The sequence below is a fragment of the Oncorhynchus nerka genome, linkage group LG7 (assembly GCF_034236695.1).
Source record: "Oncorhynchus nerka isolate Pitt River linkage group LG7, Oner_Uvic_2.0, whole genome shotgun sequence".
Taxonomy (NCBI): domain Eukaryota; kingdom Metazoa; phylum Chordata; class Actinopteri; order Salmoniformes; family Salmonidae; genus Oncorhynchus; species Oncorhynchus nerka.
In genome coordinates this window covers 72,117,058-72,137,938 of record NC_088402.1, presented here as the reverse complement: position 1 = coordinate 72,137,938, position 20,881 = coordinate 72,117,058, and the positions used below count along the sequence as shown (strand labels likewise).

The window sequence follows — 20,881 nt, the reverse complement described above, 5'->3', positions numbered from 1 at the left end:
GTTAGTGGAGTTTGACTGTGTGTAGTTAGTGGAGTTTGACTGTGTGTAGTTAATGGAGTTTGACTGTGTGTAGTTAGTGGAGTTTGACTGTGTGTAGTTAGTGGAGTTTGACTGTGTGTAGTTAGTGGAGTTAGACTGTGTGTAGTTAGTGGAGTTTGACTGCGTGTAGTTAATGGAGTTTGACTGTGTGTAGTTAGTCGAGTTTGGCTGTGTGTAGTTAGTGGAGTTTGACTGTGTGTGGTTAATGGAGTTTGACTGTGTGTAGTTAATGGAGTTTGACTGTGTGTAGTTTGTGTAGTTTGACTGTGTGTAGTTATTGAGGTTTGACTGTGTGTGGTTAGTGCAGTTTGGCTGTGTGTAGTTAGTGGAGTTTGGCTGTGTGTAGTTAGTTTAGTTTGACTGTGTGTAGTTAGTGGAGTTTGACTGTGTGTAGTTAGTGGGGTTTGAAGGTGTGTCGTTAGTGGAGTTTGACAGTGTGTAGTTAGCTGAGTTTGGCTGTGTGTAGTTAGTGGAGTTTGGCTGTGTGTAGTTAGTGGAGTTTGACTGTGTGTAGTTAATGGAGTTTGACTGTGTGTAGTTAGTGGAGTTCGGCTGTGTGTAGTTAGTGTAGTTTGGCTGTGTGTAGTTAGTTGAGTTTGACTGTGTGTAGTTAATGGAGTTTGACTGTGTTGGGTTAGTGGAGTTTGACTGTGTGTAGTTAGTGGAGTTTGGCTGTGTGTAGTTAATGGAGTTTAACTGTGTGTAGTTAGTGGAGTTTGACCGCGTGTAGTTAGTGGAGTTTGACTGTGTGTAGTTAGTGGAGTTTGACTGTGTGTAGTTAATGGAGTTTGACCGTGTGTAGTTAGTGGAGTTTGACTGTGTGTAGTTAGTGGAGTTTGACTGTGTGTAGTTAATGAAGTTTGGCTGTGTGTAGTTAGTGGAGTTTGACTGTGTGTAGTTAGTGGAGTTTAACTGTGTGTAGTTAGTGGAGTTTGACCGTGTGTAGTTAGTGGAGTTTGACCGCGTGTAGTTAGTGGAGTTTGACTGTGTGTAGTTAGTGGAGTTTAACTGTGTGTAGTTAGTGGAGTTTGACTGTGTGTAGTTAGTGGAGTTAGACTGTGTGTAGTTAGTGGAGTTTAACTGTGTGTGGTTAGTGGAGTTTGACTGTGTGTAGTTAGTGGTGTTTAACTGTGTGTAGTTAGTGGAGTTAGACTGTGTGTAGTTAGTGGAGTTTAACTGTGTGTGGTTAGTGGAGTTAGACTGTGTGTAGTTAGTGGAGTTAGACTGTGTGTAGTAGATGTAGCTATCAAACCTCATCACAGGCCTTTGAACACTTCTCACCTCTCATCACAAATCCAACACACCCCTGGTTGATCGCTTTGGAGCAGTGTGTGTGTGAACGTACCTGGAGGCTAAAGCAAGAAGAAGATGTACAGTATATTTGTATTACCAGAGAGGTTTCTATCATTGCTTTATTCATAGTGATTTGTTTACCTATCTCTCCGTTGGCTACCATAGTGGTCACTGTCCCAACCCAGCCATGCAGCTCTCTCTCTCTCTCTCTCTCTCTCTCTCTCTCCCTCTCTCTCTCTCTCTCACTCTCTCTCTCTCTCTCTCTCTCACTCACTCTCACTCTCACTCTCACTCTCACTCACTCTCACAGAACAACCATAAGACTCCACCCTCACCTGCTAACCCCCCCCCCAGTACTCCTACACCCCCCCCTTCCCTCCCTCCCCTCCCCATGTAGGGCTGGATTCCTATGGGCTCGTTGCCTTGGAGAGAAAGAGATAGACAGGGCTGATACATAACAGTAACTGACAGCGAGAGGCAGAGTGGCCCGTCTGCCCAGAAGTAGTGCACTTATCGGCCTAGAATCACAGCTTCCTGGTGACCAGAGGAGTTTGCTTGTTTACAGCTACAGCCAATCATGTGACAGCTTCACGCTGGCTTTGGCTGGCAGCAGGGAAATATACTGTGATTTTGTCCAATGCAATATCTGTGATGTGACCAGAGTAGCAGTGGATTGCTCTTCAGACAAGGGGCTTGCTTAGCTCTTTGATGAATATATCAAACTCACACACACAGGTTTAGGGTTTGTCTCAACTTCTTTCTCTCCAAGTCCCTCTGGTATATCTGACAATTCAGAAAGGAAGAGGAGCTGGAGTGGTTCACTGCATGGCAGCCTGATACTACACACACACACACACACACACACACACACACACACACACACACACACACACACACACACACACACACACACAGAGATAAAATACTGTCTCTCCAGGTGTTCCATTGAGTACACCACTAAGCACCCATTTAGTGGTGATATGAGCGCTATTGCATGCATGTGCCTGTGTGGATTAACGCATGTGACTGTGTGGATGAATGCATGTGACTGTGTGGATGAATGCACGTGACTGTGTAGATGAATGCATATGACTGTGTGGATAAATGCATGTGACTGTGTGGATGAATGCATGTGACTGTGTGGATGAATGCATGTGACTGTGTGGATGAATGCATGTGACAGTGTGGATAAATGCTTTTGACTGTATGGATGAATGCACGTGACATTTACATTTGACATTTAAGTCATTTAGCAGACGCTCTTATCCAGAGCGACTTACAAATTGGTGCATTCACCTTATGACATCCAGTGGAGCAGCCACTTTACAATAGTGCATCTAAATCTTTTAAGGGGGGTGAGAAGGATTACTTTATCCTATCCTAGGTATTCCTTAAAGAGGTGGGGTTTCAGGTGTCTCCGGAAGGTGGTGATTGACTCCGCTGTCCTGGCGTCGTGAGGGAGTTTGTTCCACCATTGGGGGGCCAGAGCAGCGAACAGTTTTGACTGGGCTGAGCGGGAACTGTACTTCCTCAGTGGTAGGGAGGCGAGCAGGCCAGAGGTGGATGAACGCAGTGCCCTTGTTTGGGTGTAGGGCCTGATCAGAGCCTGGAGGTACTGAGGTGCCGTTCCCCTCACAGCTCCGTAGGCAAGCACCATGGTCTTGTAGCGGATGCGAGCTTCAACTGGAAGCCAGTGGAGAGAGCGGAGGAGCGGGGTGACGTGAGAGAACTTGGGAAGGTTGAACACCAGACGGGCTGCGGCGTTCTGGATGAGTTGTAGGGGTTTAATGGCACAGGCAGGGAGCCCAGCCAACAGCGAGTTGCAGTAATGCAGACGGGAGATGACAAGTGCCTGGATTAGGACCTATCCAACCCTATCCAACCCTATCCAACTATCCAGCTCTATCCAACTATCCAACCCTATCCAACTATCCAGCTCTATCCAACTATCCAGCCCTATCCAACCCTATCCAACTATCCAGCTCTATCCAACTATCCAACCCTATACAACTATCCAGCTCTATCCAACTATCCAACCCTATCCAACTATCCAGCTCTATCCAGCTCTATCCAACTATCCAACCCTATCCAACCCTATCCAACCCTATCCAGCTCTATCCAGCTCTATCCAACTATCCAGCTCTATCCAACTATCCAGCTCTATCCAACTATCCAGCCCTATCCAGACCTATCCAACTACCCAACCCTATCCAACTATCCAGCTCTATCCAACTATCCAGCCCTATCCAACTATCCAGACCTATCCAACTACCCAACCCTATCCAACTATCCAACCCTATCCAGCTCTATCCAACTACCCAGCTCTATCCAACTATCCAGACCTATCCAACCCTATCCAACTATCCAGCTCTATCCAACTATCCAACCCTATCCAACCCTATCCAACTATCCAGCTCTATCCAGCTCTATCCAACTATCCAGCCCTATCCAACTATCCAGACCTATCCAACTACCCAGACCTATCCAACTATGTTCCCCAACTCACTAGATAGTGACTGTGTACATGAATGCATATGACTGTGTGGATAAATGCATGTGACAGTGTGGATAAATGCATGTGACTGTGTGGATGAATGCATGTGACTGTGTGGATGAATGCATGTGACTGTGTGGATGAATGCATGTGACTGTGTGGATGAATGCATGTGACTGTGTGGATGAATGCATGTGACAGTGTGGATAAATGCTTTTGACTGTATGGATGAATGCATGTGACTGTGTGGATGAATGTGATGTGGACTTCCTTCTGGTCTCATTGTTACACTGTACCACCATCCATTACTCCTGACTGGAATAGGACGTATACCTCCACCCACTCACTACCACTGCTCTGTCATCCATTACTCCTGTCTGGAATAGGACGTATACCTCCACCCACTCACTACCACTGCTCTGTCATCCATTACTCCTGTCTGGAATAGGACGTATACCTTCACCCACTCACTACCACTGCTCTGTCATCCATTACTCCTGTTTGGAATAGGACGTATACCTCCACCCACTCACTACCACTGCTCTGTCATCCATTACTCCTGTCTGGAATAGGACGTATACCTTCACCCACTCACTACCACTGCTCTGTCATCCATTACTCCTGTCTGGAATAGGACGTATACCTTCACCCACTCACTACCACTGCTCTGTCATCCATTACTCCTGTCTGGAATAGGACGTATACCTTCACCCACTCACTGCCACTGCTCTGTCATCCATTACTCCTGTCTGGAATAGGACGTATACCTCCACCCACTCACTGCCACTTCTCTGTCATCCATTACTCTTGTCTGGAATAGGATGAACACCTTCACCCACTCACTGCCACTGCTCTGTCATCCATTACTCCTGTCTGGAATAGGATGAACACCTCCACCCACTCACTGCCACTGCTCTGTCATCCATTGCTCATGTCTGGAATATACGTATACCTCCACCCACTCACTACCACTGCTCTGTCATCCATTACTCCTGTCTGGAATAGGACGTATACCTCCACCTACTCACTGCCACTGCTCTGTCATCCATTACTCCTGTCTGGAATAGGACGTATACCTCCACCTACTCACTACCACTGCTCTGTCATCCATTACTCCTGTCTGGAATAGGATGAACACCTTCACCCACTCACTGCCACTGCTCTGTCATCCATTACTCCTGTCTGGAATAGGACGTATACCTCCACCTACTCACTGTCACTGCTCTGTCATCCATTACTCCTGTCTGGCAAGTGGCAATGGACAGATACCTCCTCCCACTACAACCACGCAGCCTTACATTTTAGCGTTAGTCTAGAATCAGCAGAACACCCTCTCATCCAACCCCCCACCGAATTTACACTAGTCACAACTTGACGTTGAGTCACTAGAATCCCAATAACCCCCTCTCATCCAACCCCACAACTTAGTGTTCAGTTCCAAGAACCACCATCACCTCCCTCTGTCTCGACAGACAGACAGACAAACAGACAGACAGACAGACAGACAGACAGACAGACAGACAGACAGACAGAGGCTGACTGTCTCCCTGTTTACTCCGATACAGACAGAACCACATTAAGACAAGTGCCATACTCAAACAGGCAGGCGGCTTAAAGTACAACACAACTGTTGCTCCTGTTGCCACTGATCCTGGTCTCAAACACACTGACACATACACTCGCACATTCACACAAAAATGCACACATACACGTACGCATACATAAACACACAATCACAATAACTCACAAAAGGTACACACACAAGTCAGACCAAGATAGTGCACCAGAATGCCGATATACACTGAGCTCAGCACTCTCCAAGTGTTTATCAGTAATTCAAGTCGCATATCATTTACCAGCATTTCTTCTGTCTCCAGGCTGAGGGGCTTGGTGACAAAGTGACAGCAGCAGAACCATTATTTGTTGTCTTTGTGCTGTGACAGATGACAGTACATTACTGGCCCAGCAATCAAACCGTAATTACACACACGCACGCATGCATGCACACACACACACACTCATCACACACACACACTCAGAAAAACTTCACACAGTGTGTGAAGTTTCTCTCTCCTGACACACTCACTTTCTCAGACACGCACACATCACAGAGACGATTGCTGCTTTGTATTGAAGGTGCGACAGAGTTACAATAGAACAGGATACAACAACGCCACTGTATAAAATAATTTACAAGCACATCATGTATTCCCCCCATGTCATTGTCATCAGGACACAACAAGAGTTACTGCCATGGATGTCTTCCAAAGTCAAACACTGATGCAGAAAATTCATTTGGAGGTGTCAGTCAAAAGTGTCCGACTAGAACGGTCAACTGCTCCAATGAGGTGGCATTGATCCATACCCTGAACACGCCCCCTCCATTGTAGGCAGAGCCAGAGGAGAGGAGGGGGCGTAGTTCAATGAGGTGGCATTGATCCATACCCTGAACACGCCCCCTCCATTGTAGGCAGAGCCAGAGTAGAGGAGGGGGCGTAGTTCAATGAGGTGGCATTGATCCATACCCTGAACACGCCCCCTCCATTGTAGGCAGAGCCAGAGGAGAGGAGGGGGCGTAGTTCAATGAGGAGCAATTGGCCTCAGACAACCAGACAGAGGGCATCCCACTACATTCCTACTGCTTTTGGTCAGGGCCCACATCTCACAAAACAATATACACACTGTATATACACACTCACTCACACACACTACACTGACACTCTCACACACAACCCACACATTCACATACACTACATACACACACAACACAAACACGCATAGACACAAGGGCTAGGAATAGCCAGGGATCTTATCATACAGAAGTTTACATATTAGCCAAATACATTTAAACTCAGTTTTTCACAATTCCTGACATTTAAACTGAGTTAAAATTCCCTGTCTTAGGTCAGTTAGGATCACCACTTTATTTTAAGAATGTGAAATGGCAGAAGAATAGTAGAGAATGATTTATTTCAGCTTTTATTTATTTCATCACATTCCCAGTGGGTCAGAAGTTTACATACACTCAATTAGTATTTGGTAGCATTGCCGTTAAATTGTTTAACTGGGGTCAAATGTTTCGGGTAGCCTTCCACAAGCTTCCCACAATAAGTTGGGTGAATTTTGACCCATTCTTCCTGACAGAGCTGGTGTAACTGAGTCAGGTTTGTAGGCCACCTTGCTCGCACACGCTTTTTCAATTCTGCCCACAAATTCTCTATAGGATTGAGGTCAGGGCTTTGTGATGGCCACTCTAATACCTTGACTTTGTTGTTCTTAAGCCATTTTGCCACAACTTTAGAAGTATGCTTGGGGTCATTGTCCATTTGGAAGACCCATTAGCGACCAAGCTTTAACTTCCTGACTGATGTCTTGACATGTTGCTTTAATATATCCACAATATTGTCCTGCCTCATGATGCCATCTATTTTGTGAAGTGCACCAGTCCCTCCTGCAACAAAGCCTCCCCACAATATGATGCTGCCACCCCCGTGCTTCACGGTTGGGATGGTGTTCTCCCCCTTTTTCCTCCAAACATAACAATGGTCATTACGGCCAAACAGTTCTATTTTTGTTTCATCAGACCAGAGGACATTTCTACAAAAAGTATGATCTTTGTTCCCATGCGCAGTTGCAAACAGTAGTCTGGATTTTTTATGGCGGTTTTGGAGCAGTGGCTTCTTCCTTGCTGAGCGACCTTTCAGGTTATGTCGATATAGGACTAGTTTTACTGTGGATATAGATACTTTTGTACCTGTTTCTTCCAGCATCTTCACAGGGTCCTTAGAAGTTGTTCTGGGATTGATTTGAACTTTCGCACCAAAGAACATTCATCACTGGGAGACAGAATGCGTCTCCTCCCTGAGCGGTATGATGGCTGCGTGGTCCCATGGTGTTTATACTTGCGTACTATTTTTTGTACAGATGAACGTGGAACCTTCAGGCGTTTGGAAAATGCTCCCGAGGATGAACTTGTGGACTTGAAGAGGTCCTTGAAATACATCCACAGGTACACCTCCAATTGACTCAAATGATGTCAATAAGCCTATCAGAAGCTTCTTAAGCCATGACATAATTTTCTGGAATTTTCCAAGCTGTTTAAAGGCACAGTCAACTTAGTGTATGTAAACTTCTGACCCACTGGAATTGTGATACAGTGAATTATAAGTGAAATAATCTGTCTGTAAACAGTTGTTGGAAAAATGACTTGTGTCATGCACAAAGTAGATGTCCTAACCGACTTGCCAAAACTATAGTTTGTTAACAATAAATGTGTGGAGTGGTTGAAAAACGAGTTTTAATGACTCCAACCTAAGTGTATGTAAACTTCTGACCTTCAACTGTAGGTGCCGATACGATATGTATTGCGATTCCCACGATTCTCAAGATTCTATATGTACTGCGATTTGATACTGTGATTTTATTCTGATTCGATGTTCCAAATATATTGCTAGATTACAAAACATGAGCTGGCGCACACCCAGAATAATAGTTTGTGTGGAGGTGCAGACTAACGGCGAATAAACTATAAACTATCAAAATAAATAAAGTCGCACTCTCCATGTATAGTCTCACAGCAATTTAATGGGTATTTACCAACGTTTCAGCATCACCGTGCCTTCCTCTGGGTAATGTCATGAATACTTGAACCAGGTTATGTAGACACACAGTGCAATTAGTGTAATCAATGACAGTAGTGAGGGGTGTGTCATAATGATTAAGTCAATTCAAATGAATTAGTGAAACTGTTAAAAAATGATATATGGTATATTAAATATATTACGCTATTGTTATCATATAGATACATAATGGAATATTGTATATCATATTAGCATCAACATACATTATTGTTTCATTCAATTTCACATAATTTTTTATTTCATTTTGTGTTACATGTAATCTTTTGGTTCAACCTTAATATATAATGAACATCATCAACAGAGGGAACATATTAGGTGTACTGTACGCTAATAAGCTGTAGAAAGAATATATCAATTTATAAGACTTGTTCATAAAGGAAAATGTGTTCATAAGAAGGACCAGAGATCAAAATCAATATTCAGACCACTAGGGGTCAATGTTTTTAGATAGGATCTCCAGTAAGCCTCCCTTTGTAGTAGTAGGATCTCGATGTTACCTCCTCTCCTTGGTAGAGCAACATGCTCATTGCCTGTGTAGTTGAGGGAGGAGATGGGATGTTTAGCTTCAACAAAGTGAGCTGCTACTGGATAGTCAATGTTCTTACACCTGATTGAGCTGCGGTGTTCAGCTATGCGTTGTTTTAATTGTCTTTTTTCATTTGTCCTACATAAGCTTTTCCACATGAACAGGTGATGAGATAGATTACTCCCTTGGTCTTGCATGAGATGATGCCCCTAACAGGGATCTTTCTACCTGTATGTGGGTGTCTGAAGAAAGACGGTTTTATAGTACTATTGCACTGTGCACATGAGCCACATTTGTAGTTTCCATTTGGGATAGGTGTCAAGAGTGTCTGAGTGGGCTCAGGAGGCATGTCAGATCTCACCAGTGGGGGTTCCTAGAAAAGGTGTACGTTTTTTTGGTCTGATTGCAGAATGTGTTAGACCTTTTTCAGGGTTGCTTTAATTTTCTCAGAACCCTTGGTGTACTTGGTGCAAAAGACAGTTGGGTTGTTTTTCAACTTTGGTTGAGTGTTTAGTAATTCCTCTCTTGGTTTTTGGAATATTTTCATCATTGCAGCATCAATTTGGGAGTTTATACATGGAGTGTGTGACTTTCGTACACCTAATATGTGTCCCCTGTTTGATGATGCTCATTATACATTAAGGTTGAACAAAAAGATTACAAGTAACAAACATGAAATGAAATACGAAATGATTATGTGAAATTGAATGAAAAAATAATGTATGTTGATGCTAATATGATGTACAATATTCCATTATGTATCTATATGATAACAATAGCATAATATATTTAATATTCCATATATCATTTTTTAACAGTTTCACTAATTCATTTGAATTAACTTAATCATTATGACCACACCCCTCACTACTGTCATTGATTACACTAATTGCACTGTGTGTCTACATAACCTGGTTCAAGTATTCATGACATTACCCAGAGGAAGGCACGGTGATGCTGAAACGTTGGTAAATACCCATTAAATTGCTGGGAGACTATACATGGAGAGTGCGACTTTATTTATTTTGATAGTTTAACAAATATATAGCTAACCATGTTTAATTGGTATTTTATTAGGATCCCCATTAGCCTTTGCAAAAGCAGCAGCCACTCTTCCTGGGGTCCACACAAAACATGAAACATGACATAAGACAGAACATTGATGACAACAACAGCTTAAGGACAGAACTACAAACATATGTCCACTGCAGAGGGACAAAAGACAGCCATTAGAATGAGTTTTGATCAGTCAAATGTGCAGAAAACAAATTGGCTCCCGATTTAAAAAGAAGCTAGTGAACAAGCTATGAAGAAAAAATACTGCCGTTTTAGTGCAGGTACAGCAAACTAGTACAAAAGTTATATTGTGATACTGTCAAAACAATACGATCAATATATAGTAAAACAATATATCCCGATATGTAACTGTATGGTTTTCCCCCCCATCACTAACACACACACATACAGTGGCGGTCAGTGACGTTTAAGATGAGGGAGGACAATTATTTTTTTAATGAGCGTGGTCTTATTTCTATTACAGCATATTGGGTGACTGTCATTCATATTTCATTCACCCAGTTCAGTGTAACATTGATAGGTTTAGGTTACTACATACTCAAATTTTCCCTATACCCATCATGAGGTTGCCACAACCTAGCCTATGAATGAAAGTTTATAACATAGGTGCACAGGTAGAGAGACAAATTTGTAATCACACTCTTGCCTGCATCTAATGATATAGGGTGTAATCATTAGTCCAACAGCTGCAAACAAGAGTCTTTATTGGATAAATTCTGCTATGCCCATTTGGTTCCATTTGCTTCCGTTTAAGAAACGTTTTTGAACAGAATCAGTGGAATGAATACATCCCTGATCACACGCAAATACATAGCTGCACATTGATCTGGTACTGGTGCTCCCTGTATAATCTGGTACTGGTACTCCCTGTATGATCTGGTACTGGTACTCCCTGTATGATCTGGTACTGGTACTCCCTGTATTATCTGGTACTGATACTCCCTGTATGATCTGGTACTGGTGCTCCCTGTATTATCTGGTACTGGTACTCCCTGTATTATCTGGTACTGGTACTCCCTGTATTATCTGGTACTGGTGCTCCCTGTATTATCTGGTACTGGTACTCCCTGTATGATCTGGTACTGGTGCTCCCTGTATTATCTGGTACTGGTCCTCCCTGTATTATCTGGTACTGATACTCCCTGTATTATCTGCTACTGATACTCCCTGTATTATCTGGTACTGGTGCTCCCTGTATTATCTGGTACTGATACTCCCTGTATTATCTGGTACTGATACTCCCTGTATTATCTGGTACTGGTACTCCCTGTATTATCTGGTACTGATACTCCCTGTATTATCTGGTACTGATACTCCCTGTATTATCTGGTACTGATACTCCCTGTATGATCTGGTACTGGTGCTCCCTGTATTATCTGGTACTGATACTCCCTGTATTATCTGGTACTGATACTCCCTGTATTATCTGGTACTGATACTCCCTGTATTATCTGGTACTGGTACTCCTGTATGATCTGGTACTGGTACTCCTGTATTATCTGGTACTGATACTCCCTGTATTATCTGGTACTGATACTCCCTGTATTATCTGGTACTGGTGCTCCCTGTATTATCTGGTACTGGTGCTCCCTGTATTATCTGGTACTGATACTCCCTGTATTATCTGGTACTGGTACTCCTGTATGATCTGGTACTGGTTCTCCCTGTATTATCTGGTACTGGTACTCCCTGTATTATCTGGTACTGGTACTCCCTGTATTATCTGGTACTGATACTCCTGTATTATCTGGTACTGGTACTCCCTGTATTATCTGGTACTGATACTCCCTGTATTATCTGGTACTGGTACTCCTGTATTATCTGGTACTGATACTCCTGTATTATCTGGTACTGGTGCTCCCTGTATTATCTGGTACTGGTACTCCTGTATTATCTGGTACTGATACTCCCTGTATTATCTGGTACTGGTACTCCTGTATTATCTGGTACTGATACTCCCTGTATTATCTGGTACGGGTGCTCCCTGTATTATCTGGTACTGGTACTCCCTGTATTATCTGGTACTGGTACTCCCTGTATTATCTGGTACTGGTACTCCTGTATTATCTGGTACTGATACTCCCTGTATTATCTGGTACTGGTGCTCCCTGTATGATCTGGTACTGGTACTCCTGTATTATCTGGTACTGGTACTCCCTGTATTATCTGGTACTGGTACTCCCTGTATTATCTGGTACTGATACTCCCTGTATTATCTGGTACTGGTACTCCTGTATGATCTGGTACTGGTGCTCCCTGTATTATCTGGTACTGGTGCTCCCTGTATTATCTGGTACTGATACTCCCTGTATTATCTGGTACTGATACTCCCTGTATTATCTGGTACTGGTGCTCCTGTATTATCTGGTACTGATACTCCCTGTATTATCTGGTACTGATACTCCCTGTATTATCTGGTACTGATACTCCCTGTATGATCTGGTACTGGTGCTCCTGTATTATCTGGTACTGATACTCCCTGTATTATCTGGTACTGATACTCCCTGTATTATCTGGTACTGATACTCCCTGTATTATCTGGTACTGGTACTCCCTGTATGATCTGGTACTGGTACTCCTGTATTATCTGGTACTGGTACTCCTGTATTATCTGGTACTGGTACTCCCTGTATTATCTGGTACTGATACTCCCTGTATTATCTGGTACTGGTGCTCCTGTATGATCTGGTACTGGTACTCCCTGTATTATCTGGTACTGGTACTCCCTGTATTATCTGGTACTGGTACTCCCTGTATTATCTGGTACTGATACTCCCTGTATTATCTGGTACTGGTACTCCCTGTATGATCTGGTACTGGTGCTCCCTGTATTATCTGGTACTGGTGCTCCCTGTATTATCTGGTACTGATACTCCCTGTATTATCTGGTACTGATACTCCCTGTATTATCTGGTACTGATACTCCCTGTATTATCTGGTACTGATACTCCCTGTATTATCTGGTACTGGTACTCCCTGTATTATCTGGTACTGATACTCCCTGTATTATCTGGTACTGATACTCCCTGTATTATCTGGTACTGATACTCCCTGTATGATCTGGTACTGGTGCTCCCTGTATTATCTGGTACTGATACTCCCTGTATTATCTGGTACTGATACTCCCTGTATTATCTGGTACTGGTACTCCCTGTATGATCTGGTACTGGTACTCCCTGTATTATCTGGTACTGCTACTCCCTGTATTATCTGGTACTGATACTCCCTGTATTATATGGTACTGGTGCTCCCTGTATTATCTGGTACTGATACTCCCTGTATTATCTGGTACTGGTACTCCCTGTATGATCTGGTACTGGTGCTCCCTGTATTATCTGGTACTGGTACTCCCTGTATTATCTGGTACTGGTACTCCCTGTATTATCTGGTACTGATACTCCCTGTATTATCTGGTACTGGTACTCCCTGTATTATCTGGTACTGATACTCCCTGTATTATCTGGTACTGGTACTCCCTGTATTATCTGGTGCTGATACTCCCTGTATTATCTGGTACTGGTACTCCCTGTATTATCTGGTACTGGTACTCCCTGTATTATCTGGTACTGATACTCCCTGTATTATCTGGTACTGGTGCTCCCTGTATGATCTGGTACTGGTACTCCCTGTATTATCTGGTACTGGTACTCCCTGTATTATCTGGTACTGGTACTCCCTGTATTATCTGGTACTGATACTCCCTGTATTATCTGGTACTGGTACTCCCTGTATGATCTGGTACTGGTGCTCCCTGTATTATCTGGTACTGGTGCTCCCTGTATTATCTGGTACTGATACTCCCTGTATTATCTGGTACTGATACTCCCTGTATTATCTGGTACTGGTGCTCCCTGTATTATCTGGTACTGGTGCTCCCTGTATTATCTGGTACTGATGCTCCCTGTATTATCTGGTACTGATACTCCCTGTATTATCTGGTACTGGTACTCCCTGTATTATCTGGTACTGATACTCCCTGTATTATCTGGTACTGATACTCCCTGTATTATCTGGTACTGATACTCCCTGTATGATCTGGTACTGGTGCTCCCTGTATTATCTGGTACTGATACTCCCTGTATTATCTGGTACTGATACTCCCTGTATTATCTGGTACTGATACTCCCTGTATTATCTGGTACTGGTACTCCCTGTATGATCTGGTACTGGTACTCCCTGTATTATCTGGTACTGGTACTCCCTGTATTATCTGGTACTGGTACTCCCTGTATTATCTGGTACTGATACTCCCTGTATTATCTGGTACTGGTGCTCCCTGTATGATCTGGTACTGGTACTCCCTGTATTATCTGGTACTGGTACTCCCTGTATTATCTGGTACTGGTACTCCCTGTATTATCTGGTACTGATACTCCCTGTATTATCTGGTACTGGTACTCCCTGTATGATCTGGTACTGGTACTCCCTGTATGATCTGGTACTGGTACTCCCTGTATTATCTGGTACTGGTACTCCCTGTATTATCTGGTACTGGTACTCCTGTATTATCTGGTACTGATACTCCCTGTATTATCTGGTACTGGTGCTCCTGTATGATCTGGTACTGGTACTCCTGTATTATCTGGTACTGGTACTCCCTGTATTATCTGGTACTGGTACTCCCTGTATTATCTGGTACTGATACTCCCTGTATTATCTGGTACTGGTACTCCCTGTATGATCTGGTACTGGTGCTCCCTGTATTATCTGGTACTGGTGCTCCCTGTATTATCTGGTACTGATACTCCCTGTATTATCTGGTACTGATACTCCCTGTATTATCTGGTACTGATACTCCCTGTATTATCTGGTACTGATACTCCCTGTATTATCTGGTACTGGTACTCCTGTATTATCTGGTACTGATACTCCCTGTATTATCTGGTACTGATACTCCCTGTATTATCTGGTACTGATACTCCCTGTATGATCTGGTACTGGTGCTCCCTGTATTATCTGGTACTGATACTCCCTGTATTATCTGGTACTGATACTCCTGTATTATCTGGTACTGGTACTCCCTGTATGATCTGGTACTGGTACTCCCTGTATTATCTGGTACTGCTACTCCCTGTATTATCTGGTACTGATACTCCCTGTATTATCTGGTACTGGTGCTCCCTGTATTATCTGGTACTGATACTCCCTGTATTATCTGGTACTGGTACTCCCTGTATGATCTGGTACTGGTGCTCCCTGTATTATCTGGTACTGGTACTCCCTGTATTATCTGGTACTGGTACTCCCTGTATTATCTGGTACTGATACTCCCTGTATTATCTGGTACTGGTACTCCCTGTATTATCTGGTACTGATACTCCCTGTATTATCTGGTACTGGTACTCCTGTATTATCTGGTGCTGATACTCCCTGTATTATCTGGTACTGGTGCTCCTGTATTATCTGGTACTGGTACTCCTGTATTATCTGGTACTGATACTCCCTGTATTATCTGGTACTGGTACTCCCTGTATTATCTGGTACTGATACTCCTGTATTATCTGGTACTGGTGCTCCTGTATTATCTGGTACTGGTACTCCCTGTATTATCTGGTACTGGTACTCCTGTATTATCTGGTACTGGTACTCCCTGTATTATCTGGTACTGATACTCCTTGTATTATCTGGTACTGGTGCTCCCTGTATGATCTGGTACTGGTACTCCCTGTATTATCTGGTACTGGTACTCCCTGTATTATCTGGTACTGGTACTCCCTGTATTATCTGGTACTGATACTCCCTGTATGATCTGGTACTGGTACTCCCTGTATGATCTGGTACTGGTGCTCCCTGTATTATCTGGTACTGGTGCTCCCTGTGTTATCTGGTACTGATACTCCCTGTATTATCTGGTACTGATACTCCCTGTATTATCTGGTACTGGTGCTCCCTGTATTATCTGGTACTGGTGCTCCCTGTATTATCTGGTACTGATACTCCCTGTATTATCTGGTACTGATACTCCCTGTATTATCTGGTACTGGTACTCCCTGTATTATCTGGTACTGATACTCCCTGTATTATCTGGTACTGATACTCCCTGTATTATCTGGTACTGATACTCCCTGTATTATCTGGTACTGATACTCCCTGTATTATCTGGTACTGGTGCTCCCTGTATGATCTGGTACTGGTACTCCCTGTATTATCTGGTACTGGTACTCCCTGTATTATCTGGTACTGGTACTCCCTGTATTATCTGGTACTGATACTCCCTGTATTATCTGGTACTGGTGCTCCCTGTATTATCTGGTACTGGTGCTCCCTGTATTATCTGGTACTGATACTCCCTGTATTATCTGGTACTGATACTCCCTGTATTATCTGGTACTGGTGCTCCCTGTATTATCTGGTACTGGTGCTCCCTGTATTATCTGGTACTGATACTCCCTGTATTATCTGGTACTGATACTCCCTGTATTATCTGGTACTGGTACTCCCTGTATTATCTGGTACTGATACTCCCTGTATTATCTGGTACTGATACTCCCTGTATTATCTGGTACTGATACTCCCTGTATGATCTGGTACTGGTGCTCCCTGTATTATCTGGTACTGATGCTCCCTGTATTATCTGGTACTGATACTCCCTGTATTATCTGGTACTGATACTCCCTGTATTATCTGGTACTGGTACTCCCTGTATTATCTGGTACTGGTACTCCCTGTATTATCTGGTACTGGTACTCCCTGTATGATCTGGTACTGGTGCTCCCTGTATTATCTGGTACTGGTACTCCCTGTATGATCTGGTACTGGTACTCCCTGTATTATCTGGTACTGATACTCCCTGTATTATCTGGTACTGGTACTCCCTGTATTATCTGGTACTGATACTCCCTGTATTATCTGGTACTGGTACTCCCTGTATTATCTGGTACTGATACTCCCTGTATTATCTGGTACTGGTGCTCCCTGTATTATCTGGTACTGGTACTCCCTGTATTATCTGGTACTGATACTCCCTGTATTATCTGGTACTGGTACTCCCTGTATTATCTGGTACTGATACTCCCTGTATTATCTGGTACTGGTGCTCCCTGTATTATCTGGTACTGGTACTCCCTGTATTATCTGGTACTGGTACTCCCTGTATTATCTGGTACTGGTACTCCCTGTATTATCTGGTACTGATACTCCCTGTATTATCTGGTACTGGTGCTCCCTGTATGATCTGGTACTGGTACTCCCTGTATTATCTGGTACTGGTACTCCCTGTATTATCTGGTACTGGTACTCCCTGTATTATCTGGTACTGATACTCCCTGTATTATCTGGTACTGGTACTCCCTGTATGATCTGGTACTTGTGCTCCCTGTATTATCTGGTACTGGTGCTCCCTGTATTATCTGGTACTGATACTCCCTGTATTATCTGGTACTGATACTCCCTGTATTATCTGGTACTGGTGCTCCCTGTATTATCTGGTACTGGTGCTCCCTGTATTATCTGGTACTGATACTCCCTGTATTATCTGGTACTGGTACTCCCTGTATTATCTGGTACTGATACTCCCTTTATTATCTGGTACTGATACTCCCTGTATTATCTGGTACTGATACTCCCTGTATTATCTGGTACTGATACTCCCTGTATTATCTGGTACTCATACTCCCTGTATGATCTGGTACTGGTACTCCCTGTATTATATGGTACTGATACTCCCTGTATTATCTGGTACTGATACTCCCTGTATTATCTGGTACTGGTGCTCCCTGTATTATCTGGTACTGATGCTCCCTGTATTATCTGGTACTGGTACTCCCTGTATGATCTGGTACTGGTGCTCCCTGTATTATCTGGTACTGGTACTCCCTGTATTATCTGGTACTGGTACTCCCTGTATTATCTGGTACTGATACTCCCTGTATTATCTGGTACTGGTACTCCCTGTATTATCTGGTACTGATACTCCCTGTATTATCTGGTACTGGTACTCCCTGTATTATCTGGTACTGATACTCCCTGTATTATCTGGTACTGGTGCTCCCTGTATTATCTGGTACTGGTACTCCCTGTATTATCTGGTACTGATACTCCCTGTATTATCTGGTACTGATACTCCCTGTATTATCTGGTACTGGTACTCCCTGTATGATCTGGTACTGGTGCTCCCTGTATTATCTGGTACTGGTACTCCCTGTATTATCTGGTACTGGTACTCCCTGTATGATCTGGTACTGATACTCCCTGTATTATCTGGTACTGATACTCCCTGTATTATCTGGTACTGGTACTCCCTGTATGATCTGGTACTGGTGCTCCCTGTATTATCTGGTACTGGTACTCCCTGTATTATCTGGTACTGGTACTCCCTGTATGATCTGGTACTGGTACTCCCTGTATTATCTGGTACTGGTGCTCCCTGTATTATCTGGTACTGGTGCTCCCTGTATTATCTGGTACTGGTGCTCCCTGTATTATCTGGTACTGGTGCTCCCTGTATTATCTGGTACTGGTACTCCCTGTATTATCTGGTACTGGTACTCCCTGTATGATATGGTACTGGTACTCCCTGTATTATCTGGTACTGATACTCCCTGTATTATCTGGTACTGATACTCCCTGTATTATCTGGTACTGGTACTCCCTGTATGATCTGGTACTGGTGCTCCCTGTATTATCTGGTACTGGTGCTCCCTGTATGATCTGGTACTGGTACTCCCTGTATTATCTGGTACTGGTACTCCCTGTATGATCTGGTACTGGTACTCCCTGTATTATCTGGTACTGATACTCCCTGTATTATCTGGTACTGGTACTCCCTGTATTATCTGGTACTGGTACTCCCTGTATGATCTGGTACTGGTGCTCCCTGTATTATCTGGTGCTGGTACTCCCTGTATTATCTGGTACTGGTACTCCCTGTATGATCTGGTACTGGTACTCCCTGTATTATCTGGTACTGATACTCCCTGTATTATCTGGTACTGGTACTCCCTGTATGATCTGGTACTGGTGCTCCCTGTATTATCTGGTACTGGTACTCCGTGTATTATCTGGTACTGGTGCTCCCTGTATGATCTGGTACTGGTACTCCCTGTATGATCTGGTACTGGTACTCCCTGTATTATCTGGTACTGATACTCCCTGTATTATCTGGTACTGATACTCCCTGTATTATCTGGTACTGGTACTCCCTGTATGATCTGGTACTGGTGCTCCCTGTATTATCTGGTACTGGTGCTCCCTGTATTATCTGGTACTGGTGCTCCCTGTATTATCTGGTACTGGTGCTCCCTGTATTATCTGGTACTGGTACTCCCTGTATTATCTGGTACTGGTACTCCCTGTATGATCTGGTACTGGTGCTCCCTGTATTATCTGGTACTGGTACTCCCTGTATTATCTGGTACTGGTACTCCCTGTATGATCTGGTACTGGTGCTCCCTGTATTATCTGGTACTGGTACTCCCTGTATTATCTGGTACTGGTACTCCCTGTATTATCTGGTACTGGTACTCCCTGTATGATCTGGTACTGGTACTCCCTGTATGATCTGGTACTGGTGCTCCTGTATTATCTGGTACTGGTGCTCCCTGTATTATCTGGTACTGGTGCTCCCTGTATTATCTGGTACTGGTGCTCCTGTATTATCTGGTACTGGTACTCCCTGTATTATCTGGTACTGGTACTCCTGTATGATATGGTACTGGTACTCCCTGTATTATCTGGTACTGATACTCCCTGTATTATCTGGTACTGATACTCCCTGTATTATCTGGTACTGGTACTCCCTGTATGATCTGGTACTGGTGCTCCCTGTATTATCTGGTACTGGTGCTCCCTGTATGATCTGGTACTGGTACTCCCTGTATTATCTGGTACTGGTACTCCTGTATGATCTGGTACTGGTACTCCCTGTATTATCTGGTACTGATACTCCCTGTATTATCTGGTACTGGTACTCCCTGTATTATCTGGTACTGGTACTCCCTGTATGATCTGGTACTGGTGCTCTCTGTATTATCTGGTGCTGGTACTCCCTGTATTATCTGGTACTGGTACTCCCTGTATGATCTGGTACTGGTACTCCCTGTATTATCTGGTACTGATACTCCCTGTATTATCTGGTACTGGTACTCCCTGTATGATCTGGTACTGGTGCTCCCTGTATTATCTGGTACTGGTACTCCGTGTATTATCTGGTACTGGTGCTCCCTGTATGATCTGGTACTGGTACTCCCTGTATGATCTGGTACTGGTACTCCCTGTATTATCTGGTACTGATACTCCCTGTATTATCTGGTACTGATACTCCCTGTATTATCTGGTACTGGTACTCCCTGTATGATCTGGTACTGGTGCTCCCTGTATTATCTGGTACTGATACTCCCTGTATTATCTGGTACTGGTACTCCCTGTATTATCTGGTACTGGTGCTCCCTGTATTATCTGGTACTGGTACTCCCTGTATTATCTGGTACTGGTACTCCCTGTATGATCTGGTACTGGTGCTCCCTGTATTATCTGGTACTGGTACTCCCTGTATTATCTGGTACTGGTACTCCCTGTATGATCTGGTACTGGTGCTCCCTGTATTATCTGGTACTGGTACTCCCTGTATTATCTGGTACTGGTACTCCCTGTATTATCTGGTACTGGTACTCCCTGTATGATCTGGTACTGGTACTCCCTGTATTATCTGGTACTGGTGCTCCCTGTATTATCTGGTACTGGTACTCCCTGTATGATCTGGTACTGGTACTCCCTGTATTATGTGGTACTGGTACTCCCTGTATTATCTGGTACTGGTGCTCCCTGTATTATCTGGTACTGGTGCTCCCTGTATTATCTGGTACTGGTGCTCCC

General features: G+C 43.7%; 1 protein-coding gene across 1 annotated transcript in view; it reads right to left on the bottom strand.

The window, feature by feature from the left end:
* LOC115119279 (calmodulin-binding transcription activator 1-like) overlaps window positions 1-20,881 on the bottom strand; it is a 727,371-nt gene that overhangs the window by 157,568 nt on the left and 548,922 nt on the right. The window lies entirely within an intron of this gene.